Genomic DNA, 16,259 nt, shown 5'->3' with positions numbered 1-16,259 from the left:
GAAGAGGCTTTTGATGAAGTAAACGCTTGTCCAGGCCAAAGGGGAGACGGATCAATCACGTTTGCATACATCAGCGGCACTTTTTCCCCAGGTTCTCTCGAGAGGGTTTTTGGAACGAGAAGCGAAAGGTACGGCACAAGATTCCTCCAAAATACGTCGCTTCATAACAATCACACAAGATCTCAATGAAATCTTCCTCGGTAGAAGAATCCTTTCAGTCCACGGTTGGGAAACATGTAGCGATACCGCCTCCTAGCCCGCGTCTGCCAGTTCACCCGTGCACGGCTGTTTCTGTCCCTGCATCTTGGAACGAGCTGTTTTTTGCTAGCACACCTTGCCAGTGTCCCTGCAAGCGTTGTGCTCGGACACACTCTCGCCCCTGTACGTGCGCACGTCCCATCAGGCCGCGGGGCGAAGGCAGCTCGGCTCACTCGAGGGGAAAGCGAACAGCTGTGCCGGTGACAGCTGGAGCAGCCATGACATCCCCTTCACCAAATATCAGGGATGGCTTAGGACGCGATGGCGCATCAGCCGAGAGGGGTCCATTTACAACCTGGACGAGACGCAGAGGCTTCGGCCTGCCACCAGGATGAAGCGGCAGAGCTCAGTCCCCCCCCCCCCCCCCCCTCACATTTCCAGTGATAATGTGAGAAGTAATGACTTTCTCCTTGGTCCGCAGCCCGTATAATAGCCCCCCATTTGCCTCAAAACAAGCCCGATGGAGCAAATTAGATAACGTTGTGCCCGTGAAAAATGAGCTGGATGCTCATGTATATTTTCCGGGGTCCACTTCCAGTAATTTCTCTTCAGATTCTCGCAAAGAAATCTTGTTTTTCCCTGCTCACCATTTTCTATTCTAATCTTATGTTGAACAATGTGGTGGTAATTCACTCAGGAGAAGAAGTAGAAGAAGAAGAATAACATCTGCTAAACACCGTCAATATAAAGCAGTAAAATTAGACTCGAGACTTTTTACTGACTCATACCGTTGGCGAGTCAATCAGCTTGTCTTACCCTGGAGTCACAGTGAGAACGCAACCTGTTATCACGCGTAAACACTTCTTATAAACATCCCCAAGTTTGGGTTTTTCTTTGAATTATTAAAAAAACGATGGCTGTCTCAAATGTGTGTTCGCACCAGTCGTAAATGTGGAGGCAGCATAAAAATGTAAAATAAGGAAATCAGTGTACTATGCAAATGAGCGTAATCACCCTCAGCACCGGACCAATTTTAATTACACCTTAATTTCATGTATAAATACCCCCCCATTCAGGCGAGCGGCTGCTGCAAGCGCCAGCAGAATAGGCCGAGTGGGAGGACCATATAGGTACAGATAATTACACCTCACCGTTAAGGACTCCTGATTATATGAAGCGGTGGCCAACGGGCTGTCGACAAACGCCACTGAATGAACTTCAGCTGAGTGACAGACTGAAGTGCTGGCGGCGCCGCGTGAGGACACAGTCTTTTTAAGCCAGGGGGTTGAGCTCAGCCATTCCCATGTAACTTCTGGGTTTTCATAGAATCTGTGTTATAGCCTTCGCGGCTAAATCTGGTAATTTTACATGTTAGACTAAAGAAAGCATGGTAATCAGTGTGCTTTGTCCCTTTGATATGAATGAACATGGATGTAATGGAGCAAGGAGGAGCTGGGTTTTCCCCCTGCTGGTTGGTTTGTCAACTGTTCCGTGAGAGGAGTTTTGTTGGTGTGTAAAACAAACCAGTTAAAGTGTTTAATTGGTGAGAGTATGCTATATAAATATATATATATATATCTACTAAATCAGCCCTGATGACAAGAGCAAAGCCAATGTGTGGCTTGAGGAATCCTTGAAGTTAGACAACTGGGTTTGTTCTATAAATAGAGGCAGTTTTTTTTTTCTTCTTTTTTTTTCTGCAGGGACGGAAAATTGAACATTGTTGAAAACACCGTAGGAGCATATGCTTTCAGGCACGGCTTGTCTCGGCCTCAGATGTTCCTTAACAGTTGATTTCCTCATGTTGCATTTTTTTCCCCTCTTTCACCACGTTATTGTGCTAATTATTTTTCGGCACGTTCCACTCGAACGGCTCGCGGCTTGGACGACGCAAGCCCAGCCCAGTTGTTGTTGTTGTTGGTCCCCCCCCTCCTCCTCCCTTCTCCTTACCCCAGAAGCACCCGACACACAAGGACCGCTGGAAATCGGCCCAGCTGTGTGACACATTGGTTCCTCAACACTATTGACAGTTTTTTTTCTGAACGCTTATGGGAGCTGATGGAGCGGGGGTTTTTTTTCTTGCTCTTCGCTTTCTCGGCCAAATATGATTTGTGCAGAGCAAATTTCCTGCAGAGCTGCACGGTGTTGACACTCAGGTAACTTGAGATAGATATTTATATTAAAGGGAAGAAAAAAAACACACACATCATTGTTTATATTGCCTGTTTGGGGTGATTTGTGTTCCACTGTACGTACGCCCGCCTCGCATGATGCTCGAAGGCTCACGGAATATGAACAAAGTACATCACTACCCCCCCCCCCCCTTTCCCACAAAGTGCACATTGATGCCACGAGTAATCGCCGCAGACAGCAGCGTACACGGACGTGAAGGCGGCGCAGCAATGCAGTGAAAAAAGAAGTGTGTCATTGTGCTGCTTGTCACACTGAATTTTCCGCCGATACATGTTTCACGTTCTCCTCAAACACTTCGAACCCGCTGCCGTCTGGAGCCTTTCTGCTTCCTGGCCAGATGTGAAACGCGTCTTTGGCTTTGTGCGCACACACCTGTGCACCGATGTTACAGTTTAGACTCTGAACTCGCATTTTTTCTGCACGGAGAATTTACTGCGGTTTGATCCGACTGTGAAATCGCCTGACTTCAGCGCACCCGATATAATCTTGTCTGAAATGGCAGCATGGAAATTCAGACTGAATCTGTCACTCTCTGATGTGTTTCATCATTTTTTTTTTGCTCCTACAAGCTACACAACAAAAAGTCAGCCCCTGTGGATGTTTTTTTTTTCCTGCACAGACCCCCACACACACAAACCCCAATAAATATATGTAAATACATATAAAATAATTAGAATATAAATCAGTCACTGCATGTTTCACATTCTTTTAGTAGAGTGGAAAATGCTGGCCGCTCCATAATTTCAGTCTTGCCGACCGAGGTCAGGGGTTCCATGCATGAATGCCCGCATTTGCATCTTTGACTCACTGTGGCCCAGCGAGGAAGAATGAGCTGTTGCATCTCCTGTGATGTGCAAAAGTGAGAATGTACAACAGGGCTCGGCGAACTACGTGCGCTCCACTGCTCTCAGCGTGAAGCTCTTTCACCGCGGCGGGGCATGCACGCTCTCATAAACACTATAGGAATGCCAAGGCCCCACGAACAACTGTACCAAGACAAAATCGGCGGCATGGTCATGCAAAGCAATCGGCCGTCTAATTCCACTCACATTTATTTTGAGTAAACAGAGCATCATTGGTGTGTTTGCTTTAAATCTCTTTGCGTGGCAGATATCCGAGCTATTCCCCCAGTTAGCATGCAAGATCATGACTCGCCCATAACCCAAGGCATTAGCGGTGGCTAGGCTACGTAACCCTTCTTTGTCATTCCCGAGGTGCTACACCTCCAATCCAGGCAGGCAAGGTGAAACCAGCATCCATTTCTCATATTTACATATGAGCTAATGATTCCCCTGTGGGCTGACTGTGGCCTCCCAAATACTCTGCGCGGTGCTACCAAGGGTGATGTATAGTACTGGTGAGCGACTGGGGCTGGTGACTAACCCGGTATGATACATGGTTTCACGGCCTAATTGCAGCTCCCAGCTGAATAGGCCATAAGCCAAAAGAGACCTACTGACCTTGGTGAAAGTAAATAAATAAATAAAAAGAGGCCCCATGCCTCCACATAACCCATATTGTCACTGAAAAAATCTTCCCTAGATGTTAAACAACCCTGAAAGGCTGTTGTGGATGTGCCAGCAGTCACTACACGGGCAGGCTTGTGTAGTACGTTGAGGAAGAAGTTAACATCTGCCACATTACCCCAGGGAGAGAGCTGCTATACAGTAAGAAGTTCTTCAGTAATGTTTATATATGGAACCTGTTTCTAAGGATAGAGGCGTTGAAGAGTATCAAACAGCCAAGGTTATTTCGGGTAACGCCGAGTGCTCGGGTTCCAGGAGGAGGCATTGAACAAACCACATGTCTGTCTGCATAACTTAGCCGACACCGGTACACCGTGTCGCGTCCGACTGTATTAGGTACACCTGGAGGAAATGTGCTGCGGCGGTGGTACGCCCTCGCGGAGATATTGATGGGAAGCAACGCACCATCCCTCAAAGAGGCAGAATCTGCCCTCTTTGTTCGCGATCACACGTCTCCCCGCCCTGTCAAAGCTAACAGCTGCTCGTTCGCCGTGCTCTCTCCGAGAGCCGGGGTAAAGGCAGGAAACGGATAATTGAAAAATGTCGATCTCATTAATAATCGCGGCGATAACTGAAGGAGCAGCTTTCGAGGGGGGGCGGGGGGGGGGAATAAATGGCTCACTCTGATCGTTTCACACCTGAGTGCTTACAAAGCAAAATCATATTCCATGACAAAACCCCCTTCTATTCCCCCCCAATCCTTAAAGTGAAGTCAGAAGCACCTATAGTCAATATTGTAACAAAGGGTAAAATGACCATGTGTAGTAAGAGACGTGTTTACTTAGAGAGAATCGCCCCCCCCCCCCCCCCACAGAGAATTATCACCTGACTCTGCACTTCCCCTCGGCTTCATGGAGCGTCTCAGCCTATTGTTTTTATTTCAGTGCCAGTGTGACTGGGGTAAAATGTCAGTGTCCAAGGTTTAACTAAGATTGAAGGTCACAATATGAGGGAAATAAATTAAAATCATAGACTGTATATGAAGATGGACGACATGACTTCTCCAGAAAAGTGAAGCCAAGGCCTCTCGATTAACCCCCTGGTGGCTGGCTGCAGTATAGGCTATACAGCCCACCTCCATTACGTTAAGGGATGGGACACTGGCCAATCTGTAAAGTTAAATCTATTATTTTAAGAGATGGTTTCTGTCATTTCAGGCCATTCCTCTCACACAGATGTACGTCCAAGTGCAAATTGTCTATCTCTCTATCTATCTATCTATCTATCTATCTATCCATCCATCTATCTATGTATCTATCCATCTATACATCTATCTATCCTGCATATTGTTTTAACCTCATAGAGACGTGTTGATCCATCTTCATATTAAGGCTACTTTAGACTACATTACAATTTTTTAGTAAAGTAAAGTATTTACAATGTTGCTAGAGTAAATCCACAATATGGAGCCTTACCCAACAGGAGAGCATGGTTTTATATACATTCTGTGACCAAGCGCTGCAGATTACAGTCTCCTGCACTGCGGTTTTAAAACCACCTTTTCCTGGGTCCATTTAGAGAGGTGCTAGCCACTGTTGTACCTGCGGTATATATACTACAATCCCTATTTGATTTTACAAGGCAGCTTAGGCTCTAATTGCTGATTTGCCTGGGAAGTTTCTGGATCCAAATGGCTTAGCAACTTCTTTTTGTGGGTTGTGATGTTCGGAGATTTTCATTCTTGGGAGGGTAGATGGGCCGGGGGATCAGAGGAATGCATCAAGATACAAGTTTGTACTACGTTAAGAGTAAAGACAGATTTTTGTGGTGACACAGCAAGCATTGTACACATTCGGAGGATGATGATATAGACAACCGATGACATTATCAATGCAAGACAGGGATATTGCAGTGGGATAAATATAGTGGAATACAATTATATAAAAAACAGTGTTTGATGATTGAATTCCAACCTTTCAAGAATGATCTCTGACCTGGTTGGAAATGAATTGCACAGTACAATACTCGGACACAAAATCCAGGATAGAGGAGTAACTGGATAACTATCAGATAACGATATAATGTAACTAACACATCGCGCTTTCAAATCAAATGTAACAAACCATTTCCTCTTTGTATCTAAACACGATCTCTGTGTTCACTCTGATTCTGAATGAGGCGTCATTTCAAAACACATCAATAAATCGCCTCAGGGTTTATCAGCGGAGAGACGGTGAGTTTATCAATCTGCGTTAACCGATGCGGCAGGAGAAGCTCATTCAGATTTACATTATCGAATGGTCGTTAAGCTAATGCCTTCATTTTTTCATATCACCGCGTTGAAGGAATCGTATGTTGCTGCAGTGACCAAGGACAGTTCTGTCATCTGTCTGCAAACACTGCAGCTGCATGGTAGACAATGAGAGGAATACTGACTTTGTGAACCGATGCATTTGCCATTTTCCCTTTTATGCTCCAGTGGGCTTTATGTAAAGGTCTGGAATTGTCAGCATGACCTGAATGTAAAAAGCTTATTTTAGTGTCAGATGTAAAAAAAAAAATGAATAACCGTGCTAAAGTAAGTCTCCTGTTCATTGTGTAAAGAAGCTGTGATTTCTCCACTTATGTAACTATTGATTAAATAACACAATAAAGGCCAAGGCAGGGTCCCTCTGGTGGCACAATTTCTAAAATTCAACCTTTGTTTTATTATTTGCTTTTTTTCCTATCATTAATAATGACTGATAAACAATGCAGGGTGGATGATTCTTGGCTTCTCAAGAGAGACAAGCCCATTTCTGAGAAGCACTTCTACAGGAATCCCCTCTACTGTGTCCTCAGGTCTAAAAAAAACGTTCTTTTAAACACTTCTAGGAACAGGCAGTCGTTTTAACCCACTAAGACCAATCAGCAGAGTGAAAAAACACCTGATTGTGACTGTTATTTTGTCTCACAATTCTATAAGGTCACAGTGGGTGAATGCTCTACTCACAGCTGGATTTCTCTCTGTCCCTTAAGTGGCACAAATGATTTAAACCACATGTACTTGTGTATATTTTCTTCACATGGCCCAAGTGCAGTGGCGGGCCCTTCTGCCAGGTGATTTTCTCCAAGTGGCACATAAAAATATTCCTGCCCCGTTAGTTCTGAGTTGTTGCAATAACAGACCATCCGTTTCTCCGGCACTTTTATTAGCTGTTGTCTCTCATGCAGCCGTTTTTTTTAACGCACATCACCGGCTCAGACCGAGAAGGAAGTGCGGCATCGAGGTAAAATCCCGGCAAATATCATTTAGTCAATGAACCCTTTGAAAAAAAATTGTCATCTTGTGAAAGATACTAACAGAAAATATCTAACTAAGGATATATAAATATAAGGCAACAACTTATTGGCTTACGCAATACAAATATTATAAGTCATTTTCATTTTCAATGCGACTGCTTGTTAATATAAACAGTGCAGTTATAAAACGTGAGCTTCCATAAACATGTATATGAGCAATCAAGGCTGTACATTTCTACTATATGCGCATAAGGAATATCTGGTAGGAGTACAAATTATCATGATAATATAATACACATGTAAAAATGTTCCACTGAGACCTTACACATGATTCATAATGTATTCACCACATCCCAGGATCAGGAAACCATGAATTTGAATTTTAAACACAAAGGTGTGCGGTTAAATCTCCGAGGTGCCGCTTGTATGTGTGTGTGTGTGTGTGTGTGTTTCGGCCCTCGTTTTTCAAATCTGCTCCACAAACAGCCGAGAACTAAACAGTCTGGGAATGCGTAGGGAGTAATCCAACAGAATATATGCAGTTTCATAAGACTAGCCAGGCAGAAAATAGATTGAGGTCTGAGATTTGGGGGGGAGTTAGGATGGGGTGGTGGGGGTTGGTGACGGAGAAATAACGTGTCACTCACAGTGCACAGACTGCTGCCTCTGCAAGGCTGAGGCTTGCCCCGCAGCTTCTTCTCCCTTTGCGATAAAAGCTGAACATTCTCACCTTCAGCTGCTTTAAATGTCCTCGCAGGATGAAACAACCCCCCCAAAAAACAGCCTTCCCTCTTCATTTCATTTTTTTGTCTGCAACGATGCGATGGAAGCCCAGGGTTTCTGTATGTGGCCTGACAGAAAGTGCAAGGTAATTATTGAAACATATGGATGGCCGGGGCCCTCTCCTAACCCTCTTACTAATGACGCTTGGCCATTACAGAAGGGCACGGGAAGGACACGCTGACCATTAGCTGATAAATCCCACCAGAGATCCATGACTTCTCCCAACACGTCGGCTAAAGAGGGGCTGTTAGAGCTACAGAGTAGGGGGGGGGGAGATTTAAACACACATGACTATGCTAAAAGTATTCCTGAAAACACTGATTTGGAAAGGTATCGTGACCTTTTTGCTGCAAATAGAAAAACTCTGAACAACATAGAGTTCATCCCCTCTTCTTTTTTATTTTAACATGCTTTTCTGTCCATTTTTCTTCACTCTCACCTGCACAACAGAAACCATACTTTTTCAAAGCCGCCACTGATAGACAAAGAAATCTAGAAAATCCCCGCGAGAGTGAGACTCGTCAGGATTTGCACATGTGATCACAACAAAGTGCTTAACCTCTGCGACATCGAAGCCTTCTCCTTTGGTATCCGGTTGGATTTCAGTCGAGACGACCCACTTCAACTCCATTAACTTTCTTTGGTGAATGGGAATCGGGGAAGATGCCTCCCCCCCTGTAATGCCGGCTTGCTCAGGGCCATTCTTCAGCCTTCGGAAGCTGCAGCCCTCTCTCAGGTTAATGGACCCAGCGATTCCCCTATGCCTCGGCCCATGCAAAACACGGCGAGACATCCCCCAGGTACATCGCAGCGTGACCCAGCCAACTGGAGCTTTTTTGTTCATGTGGTATTGTGGCTTTGGGCAAAAGTGATGCTGCTACACAACGCACTAAAAGCTTTGGTGAACAGCATGAGTCCCCGACACAATGGCTGTAGCCGGTCCAGAGGCTGCAGTGGAAAACAGCGTCGCTCCGTCAGCTATGCAGCACTTGCATAATTCAGCTGAGATCGCCTTTTACTGAAAAGACCTCAGCATCCGCTATTTGGACGACGGCTGGATATTTGCATATGACCAATATCCAAATGTAAAGTGGATGTGTAGCATTTTGAAAAAGCTCGATACCAAAAACAACTTTAGAAGAGTTTTTATTACCGGAGCGTAGTCGGTGTTACCAGGCGCACTGACACAACCTGCCTGCGCTGTGGATTCTATCTCCAGGCAGTGCAGATAGAGTGAAGCAGGAGTCCAGCTGAGTGGGTGAAAGGGAGGAAAGCGAAGGCCAGCATGTGCATCTGTTCAGCCATTCGAAGAGAAACATTTTTTTACTGCACCAGTGCCTGCGGACCACCTCGACACATTTCCCTACTGGCACATAGCACACATCTTTGATTGGTCCATAACGCCACAGCAGTTCTCACATCCATCTCTTCCAGTTGCTAATTGACACAAGAGAGAGGCTGCGGCCAATCCCATTCTTCCCCTAAACGACTACTGGACACTGGAGACCAGATGGTCTGTCTGCGAACGTCACTGGTGGCCAGTTGTTACATTTGACAATGTGGACTGATCTGGCAAGTATCAGTATACATTTTTTTTCAAGAAGAAGCTATTTGGGGGGGGGGCACTTGGATTGATTTCATCCCTCATTCGGCGCACAGCAAATATTTTTGACAAAGACATATGGTGGAGAGAAGTGCACAGCAGCAGGCTGCCCGGCCTCGAGCCTGAGCTGTTTTCACTTCATTGTTTCAGGCAACATGGGCAAGCAATGTATGCAGTGTCCACATGCAGCCAGGCGAGCGCACTCACACACACACACAGACACACACACACACACACTGCTCTAGCTCCAAAACACAGAGGCAAGTAATAAATCCCAACAGAGCCTCAAATATTCCAACACAACTCTCCCAAGAGCCTTTTATTCCCCCCCCCCCCCCCTCCAAAAGCCTCATACTGTTTACAAGTATAATCCAAGACGCCACTTCATGCTGGTGTCATTAAAGTCATATTCATCAGCCCTCGTAAAAATTCAACCATTTCTCCCCGCGCGCCACAACGCTGCGTGCCAGATGTTGGCGGCGGCGACATGTCAGGGAAGTAGGAAGTAGCGATGCCCCCCCCCCCCCCCCCCCCCTCAGTCACCCTGTCTTCAGCTGAGCCAATCTTTGTGAAATAGAGTCTTTCACCCTGGTTCCATTAGGAAGTGGGGAGGGGGCAGGGGCAGGGGGGGTGGTGGGAAACCAACCTGACGTTCAAAGTTGCTTGCTGAAGCAGAGTCCCTGTCTGGGCTTTGGCAGCTGGACTGATAGCCAACCCTGTGGAATGGCAGCTGTTGAAGGGCTTTTTAAATTGCACCCAGGTTGATGTGTTGCTGTCAGGAGGGCAATGGACAGAGAATTTGGAAAGAGGGTGAAAAAAGACAGACAGACAGACTAGGAAGGGGATGTGCAGGACGGTGGTGGTGATGGTGGAGAGGGGTGGGTGGGCTTGAGAGGACAGTGACCCTGACAGCGCGGCGTGCAGCGAAATAAATGTTTCCCGAAAATGGAAGTGTATACACGTGGGGTTCGGATTGGGAGGAGGTGCGCTGGCGAGGTAAAGGGGGGAGGAGAGGGACACCGGTGTTGGAGCGAATGAAGTGCCACCGCCTGAAGGTTCTGCAGGTGGGCAGCGCATCATCACCGTTCACCGGGTTCGATACTCCCACACTGTGTTTACCTACAACAGGCTAATGTCCCTTTCTTAGCTTCATCCCCGGTCGCAGACACAAATGACAATGTCAACCGCTCCCGTTTTCCTCCTCTTTGTGCCCATCAAGTCTGACCATTCTATTAATAACTATTCAAATGAAGTTGCTGTGAACGCATTTCAAACTTAGCCACGTGGAGGATATGCGTCTTGCCACACACAGTGAAGTGGAACACTGTGGGTGTCATGTGGTTGGGCTGCGCAACAGATGGTGTTTTTTTTAAGAAGGTCGTTATGCAGAATTTCCCCACTTGTTATATGCGCTGTAGTTTCACTATATTTAGGGATATTTAAGACTTAATCCAGCTCCTGATACGGTGTCAAAATGCAGGTGAACACTCTGAGGAGCTCTCTGTGGAGTGTTTACAAATGAATAGAGCATTATTTTCATTCACAACCTAATAAGAAGCCGTAAACAAATGGATCTTCTTCTTATAATAAGACAGGGCTTGGGAATAATTAATGGTTCGGTGTATATGATTTAGTGACATCTAGTGGAGAGGTTGCAAGTTGCAGCTGAATAAACGTCTCCTCACCCTCCCCTTCCAAACATGACAGAGAACCTGTTGTCCAGTTCACTCATAAAAACTCAAAAGCGCTATAGTTTGTCCAGTCTGGGCTACTGTAAAAAAACATGGCGGCCACCGTAAAGCGGACCTGCTCCTGATGTAAATATCAAGTATTTTAATATGAACGTCAATTCCAGGGTTAGGAAAACAACAATTTGTACAATTTAGATGAAACACACCAGTGAAAACATCACTAGGGTTATTTAATAATCATTTTCTGCCAATAGAACCCTTTCATCTAAATCATACACAATGGACCTTTAAATGGGATTTATTTCAGGAGACACAAGTCAAAATCTAGAGTGTATTCTAAGTATTTTCACTTCAAATCTATTTAGATTCATTCCCCCCCATCTCCGCAGCCTTTCGCGGCGTTCAGCTTGAAGCAAAGAGATTGATTCCCTTCTGCCGGCTGACCCTGCGAGGCTCTGATAGCACCGCGGCGGCTACATTCATGTCCAATTATTAGCCATAAATCTACAAAGAGTGGCAGGACCTCTGACAGGTGGCTCCCTCATTGCGTGCTGATTGCTTGAGTGGATCTATTAATCTTTTTCCTCCGTATTCCCCACCGGTCAAGAAGCCTTATTAGCGGAGGGCTGGATCGGACACAATGGGGAAACCAATTCCCCTCCTTTCCTGGGCTCTCTGTAATTCCCTCTGTGTTGTTGCTCTGTGTCATTTCTTCCCTGCCTGCATCAATTCAGAAAGGTATTTTTTTTCCCTTCTTTTAGAGCTGGGGTACATCAGATTTTACAAAGTTGACACGTAGAGCAGGAATAAAGTCACGGCGATTATAACGATGGTTTGAATAATGATTTCGTATTTCAAAAACGTGAAAAAAGGGGGATTTGTCATATTCATGGCGACTGGATGCTTTCATTGCTTTCATTGAAACCGAGCACGGCACCCCGTAAGCCGGTGCCTGAGCGGCCCCGGTGATTACACGCCGGTGCAAACGGCGGCGTACTGTACATCAAGCCGAAGCCATTTAGTCTCCGTAACCCCCGTGATATAGCTCCGCATATAAACTAGAAAATAAATTCCCCTTCAGCATTTTGACAGCAGCTATTCAGATACTTAGCCCTCGTACTCACTGCAGCCATATTCCCTCTGCCAGAATCAATTGTGCTGGCAGCCACTGCCGAGCCTGAATTTTATCTCCCAGCTGGAAAAGAAAAAAGAAGTGGGGAGGAAGGGAATAGCGCACGAGGCTCGGCTGTTTATCAGTCACAGGACTAATTCTCTCTCCCATCTCTCTCCATCCCCCCCATTATGAAAGTGAACTTGGTGTTAATCTACGAGACCTTGAGCGCCTCCTGCACACATTCTTTCTTATGGGTCAATCTGTGACCTTTTAAGTGCCCCCCCCCCCCCCCCACACACACACACACACATTTTAATTAGCACTAAACTAAAAACGCTTTCACCATTTCCCCCCCTTTGTTCCCCGCAGTTCCTTTGCTTGTGGCCCCCCGATGAAATCCACGGAGGAGATAGACCACGTTCGAAGCGCTGATTGAATATCAGTGGCGAAGAGGGGATTTTTTTTTTCTTTCTTTTGTAACGGCTTGGAAAATTACAAGGACCTAAGTGTCAGACACATGTGCCTGCCAAGTGTAATCAGCGGGTAATAAATGTTTGCCCTTTACACTATAAAAAAAAAACAATGGCGGCGCTGAATTAATGCTCGGCTCTGGGCAGCGGATCACGATGCTCTTGTGGCTGCGAATAAAAAAGAATCCCCGGCGAAGGGAAATCCCCAAAACAAAAAAACAGCTGTTGTCTTCATGCGTGTTTGTTGAACTCTTTCCCACACGACATCGACTTCTTGTCTTAACAGTCTCTAACATGTTGTTTGTTTGTTTTTTCTCTCCGCAGCTCTTGAACTATTGGGACGGTTGCTTGAGTGCTGAAAGGTAAGAAACCACCATTATTCCAGATGATGTAATTGTGGTACAATCAACAGTATAGATGTGTGACGGCATCAGACGCTGGATTGTACGTGTCTGCTCGGACCCAGGACCTTGTTACCAGCAGGACTGGAGCCTCAGAGGGTTGAGCGAGAAGGTCTCACGCTCTTTCCTCCCCCCCTGTTTAATTATCACGGTATCGTACACTCGGGGGGGGGGGGGGTCGCTTTAGCTATCGCGAATCCTGCCCAGCCAATAAGAACTCGGGTTCAACCCCCGTCCGGCAAAGACAAATGGCGTGCCACAACATCCTGGCCTAACCCATCATCTCCTTCACCCCGATGCGATTGTGCATTGTGGGGAAGACCGGAGCCGTGCCACTAATCTAAAGGGGGCATGTGGGTCATCTGATAACTGCACGAGGATATGTGGGGGGGGTTTTCCCGATGTGTTTGTGTTTGTGTGAACGAACCACAGCTGCTTGGGATTTGTGTTGTACGCACGGTTGTGTGTTTGCCGAGCACGAATGCATCATCATGACGCGGCGGGAAAAATCTAGAGCTTAAGGAAACAGAATTTGCTCCATTTCACCCAAACGACCCGAGTCGATCACAGATGACGGGGGTTGCACGTCTCATTGCGACTTGAAAGGATTCGGGATCTGGAAATTCAATTAAGAGAGTATCTTCTTGTCTCGGCCCATCTTTGAAACGGGGGGGGGAACTGCTCTTCATCCCTGGAAGAGGCAGGATTAACTCAGCGCCTCCACTGAATACATTACGGGCAACATCTGGCATTACCTTGTCTTCTGAGGCCGACGCTGCATCGTGTCCAAGCTTTTCGGAATCGAGACTCACGACGTCATACGGGCACAGATTCGATCCAGACGATTTTTTTTTTCCACACACAGAAACCGACAGAATGTGTGCATGAATAAAACCATCATCATAACAGAGACAATTAAAGTAACTGATGCTGAAAGCAGCATGACATATATTTGAAAGTTGGATTCGTGGACAGTTTAATATCCCGTGCATGGATCTGTTTTTATGTGACTGGGTAAAAGCTATTTTTAAACATTCAGTCTTGCGAATAGCCAACTTTCCCAGTTCTACCAGAAGAAAGTGAACTTTCCATTACAAACATGAACATAATGAAGGTGTTATGACAATTCAATTTACAATTTGGATTGGTTTTGCAGCTTTACTTCCCTGGTTATCAGCTGATCACACAGATTGTTCCACATAATCTTCACTCCTCATTAAATGATGGAATTTATGAGACACAGTGTTATTGCAGCATCAGGTGAATAGTACCTGTAAAGATCTCGTCATAAAGTAAATGATTACCTCGTCCTACTCATTTACTCTCATGAGAGAAGCCTGTTGAAGTTGTTCTTCACAACAACACGTCCACTGCACATTGCAACTCATTTTTTATGGTTTACATTGTCGTGTTGAAATCCGAATAGGGTGGTCTTAGATTCCTTCCCCCTTATCCTGGAACATTTGCATGTCCAGCTAACTAATGCTCCATCAGGAATAATATGTGCAGCCTTTCTCCCACTGCCTCCTGCTCCAATGGATCATGGTGAGGGAACAGTTTGTAGCAGTGGGGGCATAATTAGTGATAGGCCCTGGACATGTCATACTTTGTTAGTCAGCCTGCATTTAATTCCTTTGTCTCCTGCTCTGCTCCGAGCGTTTATTCAGGCTGTGGGTATGTAATTGTGTATCTTTACTCAGGCGTCACTGTGCGTGCGCGTACTTACTGTATCTGCTCACATTTTTTACTTCGCCCTATGCAATGCCATTATGGTAATGCGGGCGACAGCATATGTGTGTTTTTTCCTTTCATGCTCACGTTTGTCTTTTGCTGTTGTTAGGATTTTCGGAAAACATGTGGACCCCTTTGATTTTCCTGCACAAGCCAAAGAAAAACAAATCATTTTGGCTTTAATTCGCCAAAAGCAAGAGTAGCTCCGATGTTCCCGCTGGCTTGCGAGGGCTCAATTTGACTACAATTAGCAGAAACATCTTTAGGTTCTCCATAGTCCTTTTTTCAGCAGTTCCCTGTAACAACAACACACACACACACACAAAAAGGTTTTCTATGATGCCAAACCACACACTGGTAATTACTGTTAAGGTACGCTTTTTGGCATGGTGAGTGTGTGTCTCTCTGTAAAGTGTGTGTGTGTGAGGGGTTTCTCAACCTAAGACCGCTTTGAGGATACACAGTAGACGGCCGGGAGGAAAAAAAGCTCTTCCTCCGCCACCTTTCTCCGCCGTTCTCCAATTTTCTCTCCCTCCCTCCTCCATCTCCCTTCCTTTCTCGCCCCGTCTCTCATTCTGCCGCCTCTCTGCCCCCTCGCTATCTCCCGTCCCCTGCCCCCCCCTTCACTCCTGACCCCTCTCTTTTCCCGATGTGAGGCCGGCACCAGTGAAGGTCACTGCCCACATCAGAACATTTGACTCAACTATACAGTTCTAGTTTGTTCCACAGAGTTGGCCACTTTATATAACAACTTATTATCCAAGATGCAAATTTGTAAAATGTGGAGCACGGGGGTTCAGGTGCGTGCCCATGAGCCGTTTTAGGTAATGCTCCTTCAGCCACAGCACATGGCACCTCTGCAGATAGCCACCCTCGTGCTTCTGTTCTCTCATCACGCCATATTAGCCCGACCGGGAAAAACAGGACTGCAGTGTTGTTTGGAAGTGAACCTCAAACTTCAGTTCAAGTCGGAGGATAACCAGATTTATACAACACTGCTTTATTGGATTAATCCTCAGTTTAGTGTCACTTAAAGAGGGAAAAAGATATTAGATTTTGAGAATAAGGTTGTAATATCCAACTTTATTCTCTTAATCTTCTTATTTAAGACTTTATTCCCCCAATATATCTAATCCTCCATCGTACGAACCTGATCTGACACTTTGATTCAAGATAGAGTAACTTGGGAAAAGCAGGAAAGGAAAAATAATAAAGTTTGCTAATGATAATGCTCTAAATAAAAGCTCCACATGGGTTATCTTGCACGTCCACAGGTGTGTAAACTATGATACGATCCTGACTTCATCAAGACACGTGTCATCACGCA

General features: G+C 45.7%; 1 protein-coding gene across 7 annotated transcripts in view; it reads left to right on the top strand.

Moving 5' to 3' along the window:
* The window catches only part of LOC133949997 (receptor-type tyrosine-protein phosphatase delta-like), a 333,770-nt gene that overhangs the window by 176,759 nt on the left and 140,752 nt on the right, over positions 1–16,259 (top strand). For all 7 annotated transcript variants that reach the window (XM_062384134.1, XM_062384131.1, XM_062384136.1 and 4 more), the window contains exon 9: positions 13,125–13,162. The gene's annotated coding sequence lies outside the window, so the exon portion shown is untranslated. The remainder of the gene's footprint in view (positions 1–13,124; positions 13,163–16,259) is intronic.

Source organism: Platichthys flesus, chromosome 24 (assembly GCF_949316205.1).
Source record: "Platichthys flesus chromosome 24, fPlaFle2.1, whole genome shotgun sequence".
NCBI lineage: Eukaryota > Metazoa > Chordata > Actinopteri > Pleuronectiformes > Pleuronectidae > Platichthys > Platichthys flesus.
The sequence above is the reverse complement of the archived record's forward strand: the minus strand, read 5'-3'. Positions and strand labels throughout refer to the sequence as shown.